This window comes from Acomys minous, assembly GCF_964271855.1.
Source record: "Acomys minous genome assembly, chromosome: 16".
NCBI lineage: Eukaryota > Metazoa > Chordata > Mammalia > Rodentia > Muridae > Acomys > Acomys minous.
This window is the reverse complement of record NC_140498.1, coordinates 75,049,023-75,061,722: the sequence shown is the minus strand read 5'-3', so window position 1 is coordinate 75,061,722 and position 12,700 is coordinate 75,049,023.

Sequence of the window (12,700 nt, the reverse complement as noted above, 5' to 3'; positions counted from 1 at the left end):
TGGCTCATAGGTAGAACCAGGCTTTTCTGCATGCTAGGCCAGCAGTCTACCAACTGAACTCAACTGGCTAATGCTTCCCTGTCACTCCACAGGCTCCTGTGACAAGATCTGTTCTTTCCCTGCTGGTCACCAGGGACAACTGATCACAGGACTTAGTCTCTAGCCTCCCTGAGACCTGGATCTCTGCCCTCCTCTGAGCCAGTGTGATTTCCATCTATGCCATATTCTGGACTATTCTGGACGACCTCTCACTGTTCCTTATTCCCTGGACTTAAGGAAGCAGGGTAGAATGGGGATGGGCAGGTGAGAGGGCAACGGTCTGTGACGCTCAGAGGATGCCTGAGGCTAGACCACAAGAGGGCAAAAACGTGAGAGCAGGGTACCTGGTACCCGAGAGCTTAAAGGCTTGGAAGCCTCAGGACACAGAAGTAGGGCAGTTCTGCAACATCCAGGGAGGGAGACGGGGTTGGGGGATGGTAGGGGGGTAGGGAGGTAGGGGGTTGGAGGGGGGTGGGAGGGCACTAGGATTGCCTATCTCTGCCATTCCATTTCTGCTATCTTTGGGATCGGGGCTTCATCTGTAATTACTGTTTATCCTTTTTTAAAAAATGAAAAAAAAATTTTTTTTGAGACAGGGCTTCTCTGTATAGCCTTGACTGTCCTGGACTCACTTTGTAGACCAAGCTGGCCTTGAACTCACAGTGATCCACTTGCCTCTACCTCCCACTACTGCCTGGCTAAAAAAAATGAAATCTTAAAGGCTAGAGAGATGGTTCAACAGATAAAGGTACAACAGACTTCTGACACGTAAGAGTGAAGGACTGAGTCTGGCCTCCAGGATCCACATGGCGGAAGGAGAGAACCAGATCCTACTTGTTCCCCTCTGACCTCCACAGGTGCTCGGTGACACATCCCCCCTGACACGTAAATATATAGCATGTGTAAAAATGTTTTTTTTTATTTTTAATAAAAAAGAAACTTGTTAAGTCTGTTGACAAATGTTTGCAATCCCAGAAGTTGAGAGAGTGCGACGGGAGGATGGCCATGAGTTCAAAGCCTGCCTGAGCTACAAAGTAAGATTACATCTCAATTAAACAAACAAACAAACAAACAAAGCCAGGCGTCATGGTGGTGCATGCCTTTAATCCCAGCATTTGGGAGGCAGAGGCAGGCGGATCGATGTGAATTCAAGGTCTACAAAAGTGAGGCCAGGACAGCCAGGACTGTTTCACAGAGAAACCCTATCTCTAAAAACAAAAACAAAAACAAAAAAGGAATATAACTTGGCCAGGTGTGAGGGCACACACCTTTAATCTCAGCACTTGGGAGGCAGAGGCAGGCGGATCTCTGAGTTTGAGGCCAGCCTGGTCTACAGAGTGAGTTCCAGGACAGCCAAGGCTACACAGCCCCCCAAAAAGAGGGGGCTGGAGAGATGGCTCAGAAGTTAAGAGCACTGTCTGTTCTTCCAAAGACCCTGAGTTCAATTCCCAGAACCACATGGTGGCTCATAACCATCTAAATGTGATCTAATGTCCTCTTTCAGCCTGCAGGTGTACATTCAGGCAGGATACTATATAAAGAAATAAACTGTTCAAAAAACAAAAAAAGAAAGAAAGAATATACCTCTCATTCTGTTATGGAGGCCAAACAGAAAGTAATATTCAGGGTATGGAAATATTGGGGCTTTTTTTGAGGAAGGGTTTTTGTGTGTTCCAGGCTGGCCTCTCTGTATCTCTGCTTTCCAGTACTGGGATTAAAGGCATGAACCACTGCCCCAGCCTAGAACTTTTGAGCCTCCTGCCTCCGCCTCTAGAACGCTGAGATATGTCACCATGACTAGTTCTGAATATTAGGTATATGTAGGTACTGCTCATCATGGGCTCCGGGAACCAGAGTCTCTAGTCTTCCACAAGAATAACAAGTGGTTTTAACTTCTGAGCCCTATCTCCAGCCCTAGGCTCGTTGTTTTGTTTTTAATTTATTTATTTTATGTACATAAATGCTCTGTCTACATGTATGTACATCTGCACGCTCCCAGTATAGACTGATTGTGAGCCACCTGGTGGTTTCTGGGAATTGAACTCAGGACCTCTGGAAGATCAGACAGTCTCTTAACCACAGAGCCATTTCTAGTCCTAGACTCTGTCTTTTTTTGTTGTTGTTGTTTTGTTTCTTCCGAGACAGGGTTTTCCTGTGTAGCCTTGGCTGTCTTAGACTTACCTCTGCCTCCTGGAGTGCTGGGATTAAAGACATGCGCCACCACGCCCGTATGGATCTGTCTTTTTTTTTTTTTTTTGGTTTTTCGAGACAGGGTCTCTCTGTGTTAGCCTTGGCTGTCCTGGGCTCACTTTTTAGACCAGGCTGGCCTCGAACTCACAGCGATCCGCCCGCCTCTGCCTCCGAGTGCTGGGATTAAAGGCGTGCACCACCACGCCCGGCTCATGGCTCTGTCTTTTTAAGTAGGCTCCTACAAGTCCTCTATTTCTGTTGTTGTTGAAACAGGGTCTTGGTCTATTTCTTGCTTTCCTTCTTTTTTTTTTCCCCTTTGAGACAGAGTTTCTCTGTGTAGCCTTGAACTGCCCTGGACCTGACCCTTTTGACTAGGCTAGCCTTGAATTCAAAGATCTGCCTGTCTCTGCCTCCAGAGTGCAGAGATTAAAGACGAGTGCCGTCAAGTCACTGCCAGGCATCTTGCTCTATTTCTAGGTAGCTCGGGCTGGCCATCAAGGTGTTATGCATCCCAGGCGGGCCCCAAACTATCGATCCTCCTGCTTCTAATTTCCCAGTCCTGGGATTACAGTGAACACCGTCCTGCTTGCTCACCGCAGTGTCTCTCAGCCCTGTGCTCAAGATCTTGTTCCATCTCAGGCTCCCTGCCTCTCTTGAGATGTCTCTGGGACTATATAATTTCCCCATTTCTGTCTCCCTCGTCTCTCTGGGTGTCTCCTCAGCTCCGACTTCCTGTCTGCCTCTCTCCACTCCCTGCCCCCGCCTCTCCTCTGGAATCTTTGAAGAACAGAGCCAGGCATGTAATTGACTCGGCCCGTCTCCATGGTTGCAGCTGTGGCGTTACTGAGAGATCAATTTGGAGCACCCGGCTCCTTCATAATTGCACCTTAATAGTTTGTGTGCGGCAGAGTGGGGCTTCGAAGGAGACAGTCAGGACGGCCCAGGGACCCCGGCTGGAAAAGCCACTTGGGGGGACATCAATATCTCTAGGTCAGGCCTCAGGAAGTGGACACTCACAGAGAGGGGTAGTGTAGAAGAGGCTGCCCCACAACTGCCTTCCAGAGGTGCAGTGCCCCACCCGCTGGGCCCCTCGCTCCTGTTTATAATTTATGCTTACGATCAAAATTATCAGCAATAATGATAACGTGATTATAATTGCCAAGCCGTCTGGCTCAATTGCAATGCTGTTGGTAAATATTGTGATAGAGCCAAGCATGAGGCCTCTGCTTCCCGGAGCTTGAGGGACAGCAGGGGGATGGGAGTGCCACTGAGGGAGGGAGGACCATGTCCTGGTCCCAGGACCCTCCACAAGCTCTGGAGAAGCCCCAAGGTTTGTTTCCTTTTATTGTCTCTCTGTGTGGGTTTGTGCATATGTCGGCAGGTACCCTTGGAGACCAGAGCAGGATGTCAACACCGCACGCACCCACCCACCGAGGCTGGAGTTATGAGTAATTGTGAGCCAAATGACTTAAGTGCTGGGAATCAAACTCAGGTTCCCTGCAAGAGCAGCAGGTGCTCTTAACCATTCTCCACCCTGTGTCTGTTTGTTTGTTTGTTTGTTTGTGGAGATAGAGTCTATTGCTGCAGCCCAGGCTGGCCTTGAACTCTGGGCAATCTTCCTACTTCAGCCCCCCCAAGGCTAAGGATGGCAGGCGTACAACCATCGCACCCGGCAACATTCCCGTTTTATATCTGGGGACATGAAGCTCAGATGGACGACCCCTTTAATCTGTGGGTTCTATCTGTGGGATGGTTAAGAGCTTAGTGCCCAGCAAACCCTACCACCCCACCCCCACCCCCACCCCCACCCCCTCACCCCCATCCCCCACTTCTGCTCCACACACACTCGCATATGCTAAGCACTCTCTGCAGCTGGCAGCCCCAGGGGTTTATTTCATTTTGTTGTTGTTTTGAGGTAAGTTCTCACCAGGTTAGCCCTGGCTGGCTTCAGAATTACTACATAGCCAAAGACGAGCTTGGACCCCTTCAAGTCCGAGGATTACAGATGTGTGCCATCACATCTGGCTTTATAGTAGTCTTTTGTTTTGTTTGTTTTTGTTTTTTTGTTGTTGGTTTTTACATTATTTATTTATTTATAGTTTTTCGAGAACAGGGTCTCTCTGTGTAGCCCCTGGCTGTCCTGGACTTGCTTTGAAGACCAGGCTGGCCTCGAAATCACAGTTATCTGCATGGCTCTGCCTCCAGTGCGCTGGGATTAAAGGCTTGCACCACCGCCGCCCGGCTGTTTTTTTGTTTTGCAGGGTTTCTCAGTGGAGCCCTAGCTATTCTGGAACTTTCTCTCTCTCTCTCTCTGTAGACCAGGCTGACCTCGGACTCCCAGAGATCCACCCACCTCTCTGCCTCTCAGTACTGGGATTAAAGGCAAGAGCCACCACCACTCAGCTAATCTTCTGTTTTGTTTTTGTGAAACAAGGTATCTTCTGTGTAACCCTGGCTGGCCTGGGACTCACTATATAAACCAGGCTGGCCTCAAACTCACAGAGATCTATCTGCCTCTTTCCCCAGAATGTTACCATAAAGGCTTGTGCCACCATGCTCAGTTTCATTTTAATCTTACTGAGAGGCTGGGGACAATGCTAGGTAGGAGTAGCGTTCAGGACATCACACATGTTAGGCAGGCACTGTACGGACTGAGCTACACCTCCTGCCCCACTTGCTGACGTCCTAGGCAAGGTCAGTGTTCTGGGCGTGGGTCAACTTGGTTTCCTACCTGGAGATCTAAGATCCTCTGCAGGTAATCTTAACGAGTCTTTTCTTCTCCTACCAGGACGGATGCAGCAGCCCTGTTTCAGCGCTGCCATTGTATTTGAATTTGGGTCAGGTCTATTTTAATTCTACTGAGGACCCAGGTTGACTGCCTGCCTGCCTGCCTTCAGGGCTGCTGAGGAGGAGTGTTGGGCCAGCTGAGCTGCAGATGGGGGGTGTAGAGGGGGTGGGGGAGTGGGAGCATTGGGGGGTGGGGAGGTTGGAGGGCTGGGGGTTGGGGGGAGCTAGGGGTTGGCGAGGGGTAGAGGGGGGTGGGGGTGGGTTTGTGGAAGATGGGTAAGCCAAGGGAGCAGACACAGAGGTGGAAAGGGACAGGGGCCAGAATCCTGGCTCCAATGGGGCTCCTTCACCCTCTCTCTCTTTAGTCTGGTGTGGAGGAAGGAGTCACCAGCAAAGGGGCTGGGAATATGGCTCACTTGGCAGAGTGCTTGCCTATAATTCATGAAGCTTTGCCTTCTATATCCCCAGTATGGGATAAACCAGATGCAGTCGGTGGGGGCATACCTGTAATCCTAGCACTCAGGAGTTGGAGGACCAGAAATTCAGCGTTATCCTTGGCTACAAAGCCAAGCATGAGACAAGCCTGAGCTATATGAGACTCTGTCTCAATTGAACAAAAACAAAACAAAAGCGGAACACCCGTGGCACACATCTGTAACCCCAGTACCTGGGGAGGCAGAGACAAGCGGATCTCTGCGAGTTCGAGGCCAGCCTGGTCTTCAAAGCAAGTCCAGGACAGCCAAGGCTATAACAGAGAAACGCTGACTAGAAAAATCAAACACAACAAACTAACAAAAAAAAAAAAAAAACACCCAAAACAACAAACTATAAACCAGGCATCGTAGCCTAGACCTATAATCCCAGCACTCAGGGAGGTACAAGCAGGCAGATCACGAGTTCAAGGTTATCTTTAGCTACACAGCCAGTTTGACATCGACCAGGGGTACATGAGACTCTGTCTCAAGAAAAACAACATCAAAAAGAATACAGGCTCAAGCCCGGCACGGTCTTGAAAGCCTGTAATTGCAGATTTGGAATGGCTGATGCAGGAGGATGGCCAGACTCTGTAAAGTGATTTCATATCAACTAAAAGGACATACAAGCCGGAACTCATTGCTACCCGCTGGCTGCGTGACCCAGTGGAGTTACACAACCTCTCTGTGTCCAGTGTTCTTGGTTGCAAGATGGGTTAAAATAGGTCCTTTTTCACAAGGCTATTAGGAGCTCAATGACATAATAGCCATGGAAAAGTAGATCGTGGGCCCTGATTGTCAACTGGGAAGGGTAAAGGAGAGTCTTCTTGGGAGGGGAATGTGGGCTTTTTGGGGTTTTTTTTTTGTTTGTTTTTTGGCCACCCTCAATGGTTGTTTATTGCAATCAGGAAAGTCCAGTAGTTTATGTGGCTTGTTTGTTTGTTGGGGAGTGTGTTTCAAGACAGGGTTTCTCTGTGTAGCCTTGGCTGTCCTGGACTCAATTTGTAGACCAGGCTGGCCTCAAACTCACAGAGATCCACCTGCCTCTGCCTCCCCGAGTGCTGGGATTAAAGGCGTGCGCCATCACAGCCCCCACCATCACCCACTGCTTTATAGTTATAATCTGTCTCCCTCTCTGCCCCCTCTCTTCTCAGAGGCTGTTGTTAAGGAGGGGCTGGATGGGAGTGAGGGCCCAGAGTATTGTCTCTCATGCTTGGTTCCACCGTCTCTGTGTGGTAAGCCATCTGACAGGGACTCGGAGACAGCCTGAGTCTGAGTGGTCGGCTGTTTTAGATCCTGGAGTATTCTCCAAAGTTCAAGAACTTGGTACCCAGAGACCTCATTCAACCTCTGAGTGATTCCTGGAGATAAAGCCAAGTCAAGACAGCTGGGGGTGTGGCTCAACGGATGATGTACCTGGCTGGCTTGCCTGAGTCCTCACGCTCTATCCCCCACACTGCGTAAACTTAGCCTGGTCGTGCACACACCTCTAACGCTGGTGCTCAGGAGGTGGAGGCAGAGAGATTGGAAGTTTAAGGTCTGTCCTCAGCTACACAGTGAGTTGATGGCCAGCCTGTGCTATACGGGACCCTGTCCCAACAACAGGAAAAGGACTAGCTTAGCAGAGCTGGAGAGACGGCTCAGCAGTTTAGAGCGTGCACTGCTTTCGCAGAGGACCTGAGTCTGGTTCCCAACATCCACATTGGGTGGCTTGCCACAGACTGTAACTCAAGCTCTGAGGGCTCAGACACTCTCTTTTGACCTCTGCGAGCTCCGGCTCCGCAAGCTCCTTCAGGCTCATATGCGTGTGGTACCTACACATACACTCAACTACACACACATAAATCTTCCCCCCCCCCCCTCCCGAGATAGAGTTTCTCAGTGAAGCCTTGGGTGTCCTGGACTTGCTTTGTAGACCAGGCTGGCCTCGAAGTCACAAGATCCGCCTGCCTCTGCCTCCTGAGTGCTTGGAGTAAAGACGTGCGCCCCCATGCCTGGCTCATACATAAATCTTAAAGAAGTTTTTTGTTTGTTTGTTTTCTTTTAGGTTTTTCGAGACAGGGTTTCTCTGTGTAATAGTCCTGGCTGTCCTGGACATGCTTTTGTAGATAAGGCTGGCCTCAAACTCACAGAGATCCACCTGCCTCTGCCTCCTGAGTGCTGGGATTAAAAAATAAGTTTTTTTTGGTTTTGTTTTGTTTTTTTAAAGTCAGCTTGTTGCAGGGCAGGTGGTAGACACCTTTAATCCCAGCACTTGGGAGGCACAGCGAGTTCAAGGACAGCCAGGGCTGTCTCAAAACAACAACAACAACAACAACCAGCTTGTCCCAGAGATCTAAGAAAGCACGCCCGTGCCCTGGTACTTGAGAGACCCTGTAGCTGGCTCTGTGAAAAAGATCTGCGGCTCAGTTGCTCCAGGCTGCTCCAGGCAGCCAAAATGTCTCTGTCGGCAGGTCATAGAGGAGGCTGACGGACCTGGTATCCTGTGGGCGACAGGGAGACTCCGCAGGCTCCACACAGAGGAGAGGCATAGTCAGAAGTGACTTTTGAAATTTTTGTCCAGGAGTTGGGGATTTAGCTCAGTGTTAGAGCATTCGCCTAGCAAGGGCAAGGCTCTGGATTCAGTCCTCAGCTCTGGGGAAAAAAAAAAAAAAAGAAATCTTTGTCTAGTGCGTGAGAGCTGGACGCACCCTACCCCTCCAGGGGCAGGACCGTATTGGGGTTCCAAGCTATCAGAGCTGGGGGCTCCTGTCCCAGAGACAGGCTCCACATCCCAATAGCCTAGATCTTCCACAGGAGAGGGAATGGTAGGCTCACTTCAATCCCAAACTTAACTTCTTCCTCCTGCTATTTTTAATGTAGCCACCTTGTTAACATGCAAATGAGCATCTCTAGTCTTTGCATAATTTCCCCCAATTAACATTTGCAGAGATAGCAAAGAAGGCATCAGGTACCCTGCCCCTCCTGCTCCGGTGGGGCCCCTCACTCCTGGAGAACACGGTCCTTTTGTTCTGAAACTCTGACACAGGTTGGGGGGAGAGGGGGAACCTGTTGATATTGATTGAACACTCATGTTTGGGCCTTTAGCTCTTTGGGGTTCAGTTGCCCCTTGTGAATTCACAGGGCACAGGGGACATACATAGACAGCATCATGTCTAAGGAGTTGTGCTGCGCAGTTCTGGGCTTTAGGAACCTCAGAGGGTCTCTCCTCAATCCTTTATAAGGGGAAGAATATGGCACAGGGGTGTGTGTATGTGTGTGTGTGTGTGTGTGTGTGTGTGTGAATTTCCCAGGTGACAAAGGTGAGGTCTGGTGTGGGAGGGATTTTCCAGAGCTCATTTGGGGTTTCCATGGTGGAATGAAATTCTGTCCCATTTCATACAATGAAAGGGAACATGGAGGGGCTGGAGAGATGGCCCAGTGGTTAGGAGTATGTACAGCTCTTGTGGCGGGTCCAAGTTCCCCTCCCAGCACCCACACAGGGCTACTCACAACTGCCTGTCACTCCAGCTCAGGGGATCTGAGCGCCTCCTCTGGCAACGGCACACACATGCACATACACGCACAACCATTAAAAAAAAAAAAAGAATCTTTTTCTTTTTTTAAGTGGGGGCAAGCCTGGGCTATAAAGGAAACCATTTCTGCCCTCAGGGACTCAGTCTCAACCTGCTGCCCAACAGGAGTCTTACCCAGAGTTCCAGTCCCTCCACACTGTTTCACTCCTCAACCTGTCAGGCATTGGACTATCTCCTCCAGGATGCTCTGGTCTCCCGAGCTTTGGCTTAATCAGGAGTACAGAGATCCACCTGCCTCTGCTTCCTGAGTGCTGGGATTAAAGGCTCCACCACACCAGGGCTATGGCTGACTTTATTTAATCCTGTTTACAATATTCAAGCAGAGAGCTCTTGGATTAAAGGTGTGTGCTAAATCTAAACCACACCGCAACTAAAAACAGGTTTATCCAGTAAATTGTGGGGTTTCCAGTGTGATCAGATATCCTACGACACCCCCCTTTGTGTACCTTCCAGTTTCTGGTCCCTCCTGTGGCCTGGCAGGGATCTGGGCACACAGAACCTGCATCTCCAAATGCCTGTTTTTGAAATACATGGTTAAGATCCCTGACTGTCACCCAGCATTCCTCAGGCCCCAGGGGATTTCTACTTCTCAGATATCTTAAAAACAGGGATTGAGGGCCGTTCATGGTGGCACACGCCTTTAATCCCAGCACTCGGGAGCAGAGGCAGGTGGATCACTGTGAGTTCGAGGCCAGTCTGGTCTACAAAGTGAATCCAGGACAGCCAAGGCTACACAGAGAAACCCTGTCTCCAAAAACAAAAACAAAAACAGGGATTGAACCTAGGGTCTTTCACACGGTGGGCCACACCCCCAGCCCCTTACTGGGGGATTCTAGGCAGGGGCTCTACCACTAAGCCACACCCCAGCCCCTCACTGGGGGATTCTAGGCAGGGGCTCTCCCACTGAGCCACACCCCAGCCCCTCACTGGGGGATTCTAGGCAGGTGCTCTACCACTGAGCCACACCCCAGCCCCTCACTGGGGGATTCTAGGCAGGTGCTCTACCACTGAGCCACACCCCAGCCCCTCACTGGGGGATTCTAGGCAGGGGCTCTACCACTGAGCCACACCCCAGCCCCTCACTGGGGGATTCTAGGCAGGGGCTCTACCACTGAACCACACCCCAGCCCCTCACTGGGGGATTCTAGGCAGGGGCTCTATTGATGAGTTAAACCCTTAGCCCCCCCACCCCCATTTTGTTTTTAGATGAGTCCATGGTAGCCTTGAACTTTCTCTTCTCTGCTTCAGCCTAGTAAGTAGCTGAGATAACAGGCCTGGCCCTACCCGCTTGGGCTTTTTGTTTATTTATATAAAGATCTTCTTGCGTAGTTCAGGTTATAAAACAAACAAACAAAAAAACCTCTTGATCCTCCTGTCTTAGCCTCCCAATACTGGAATTCCAGTCTGGTTTCCTAATAGGTGTATTCAAAAGACCAACACCTGGCCAGTTAAGTGTGACTGAGAACACCTGTGGGAATTCTGGAACATTCCTTTTTTCATGTTCTTCATTCTGCCACCTAGAATACAGATGTGATGGCTGGAGCAGCACCTTTCATTATGGACTTTGAGGTGAACTCAGCTTGAAAGAATCATACAAATCTGACAAATAAGGGCAGGACAGATAGAGCACTCTCCTGTCTCTCTCTCTCCCTCTCCCTCTCCCTCTCCCTCTCCATCTCCCTCTCTCTCTCTCTCTCTCTCTCTCTCTCTCTCTCTCTCTCTGTGTGTGTGTGTGTGTGTGTGTGTGTGTGTGTGTGTGTGCATGCCATGGTTAGAGAAGAACGTATTAGCATTTTTCTTCAATCACATGGGTCTTGAGATCAAACTCTGGTTACGGGTTTAGGTGGCAGGTATCCTTACCAGCGGAGTCACCTCTCTGTCCCCATCTTGTTGTATGATACAGGGTTTCTCACGGACCTGGAACTCAGAGCCCCAAGGCTCCCCAATCCTGGGATTACAAGAGCATCCCCACTGAGCCCCACTTTGTTACAGCTTCTGGGGGTTAAATGCAGCCCTTGCTCCTGCCAGGCAAGCATATTACTGGCTGGGCCATCTCCTCAGCCCCCGATAAATAATCTTCAATGAGGGATGAGGAGCGGGAAGGGCGACTCAGAGGTTAGCAACACTTGCTGCTTTTGCAGAGGACCTGAGTTCGCTGCCCATCACCCATACGAGGCAGTTCACAACCACCGGTAAGGCCCAGTGAATCTCACGTCCGGTGCCTCTGATGCCCCCTGTTGGCTTCCACAGGTACTTCTGTGATACAGTGCATATACAGACAAGCAGGAACACACGCATGAGTATAAATAAAAATATAGAGAATTTTTGCTGGGCATGGTGGCACACGCCTTTAATCCTAGCACTCAGAAGGCTGAGGTAGGCGGATCTCTGTGAGTTTGAGACCAGCTTGGATTAGGCAGCGAGTCCCAGGACAGCCAGAGCTCTGTTACAGAGAAACCCTGTCTCAAAAAAAAAAAAAAAAAAAAAAACCAACCAAGTATAAATATATGTGGTGTGTCTATAAATATAATTCAAAACATCACATAAACATAATATAAAATACAAATATATATATATATATATAAAAATTTTAAAAAGAGACAGGGGGCTGGAGAGATGGCTCAGTGGTTAGGAACACTGACTGTTCTTCCAGAGGTCCTGAGTTCAATTCTCAGCAACCACATGTGGCTCACAACCATCTATAATGTGATCTGATGCCCTCCTCTGGCCTGCAGCTGTACCTGCAGGCAGAGCACTGTATATGTAGTAAATAAATAAATATTTTTTTAAAAAAGAGACAGTTTGCACCAGTGTTTGTTTCTTCTAGTCACGTACATTTCTTTGTTCTACATTGTGTTTTGAAAGTTTTACAACTCTACTTTTTCACACATAGTTGTTTGATCTAGGGCTGGCTTTTGCTTATGTGGGAGGTGGGAATCTATTTTTATTGTTTTCCCATATGGGCAGCTAATTGTCCTTGTACCACGACTCGAAGAGTCCAAAACAAAATATAAGGTGTTTTAGAATAAATTTTCTTAAATCTTGATGGCTCAAGACCTTGCTAGCTAACACTGTAAAATTAACTTAGGGATTTACATTACTATAATTAAAAACAAAAACAAAAAAACCCAAGCCAGGCTCAGTGGTGCATGCTTGTAACCCCAGCACTCAGGGAGGCAGGGGGGCAGGTGGATCTCTGTGAGTCTGAGGCCAGCCTTGTCTACAAAGCAAGTCCAGGATAGCCAGGGCTACACAGAGAAACCCTGTGTGAGAAGAAGAAGAAGAAGAAGAATAAGAAGAAGAGGAGGAGGAGGAGGAGGAGGAGGAAGAGGAGGAGGAGGAGGAGGAGGAGGAGGAGGAGGAGGAGGAGGAAACAACAACCACTTATCCAGGCCTAGTGGCCCAGACTTGTAATTCCAACAACATCCAGATAGCTAGAAGGATGCCACAAGTTTGAGACCAGCCTCGGTTATGGAGCTAGTGCTCTCCAAAAGCTAACCATGGGAGCCAGGCATGGTTGTGCATATCTTTGTTTTTTTTATTTTTATTTTTAAAGATTTATTTATTATGTATACAACATGTGTGCCTGCCTGCCTGCCTGCCTGAGGAGGGAGTCAGATCTCACTATAGATGGTT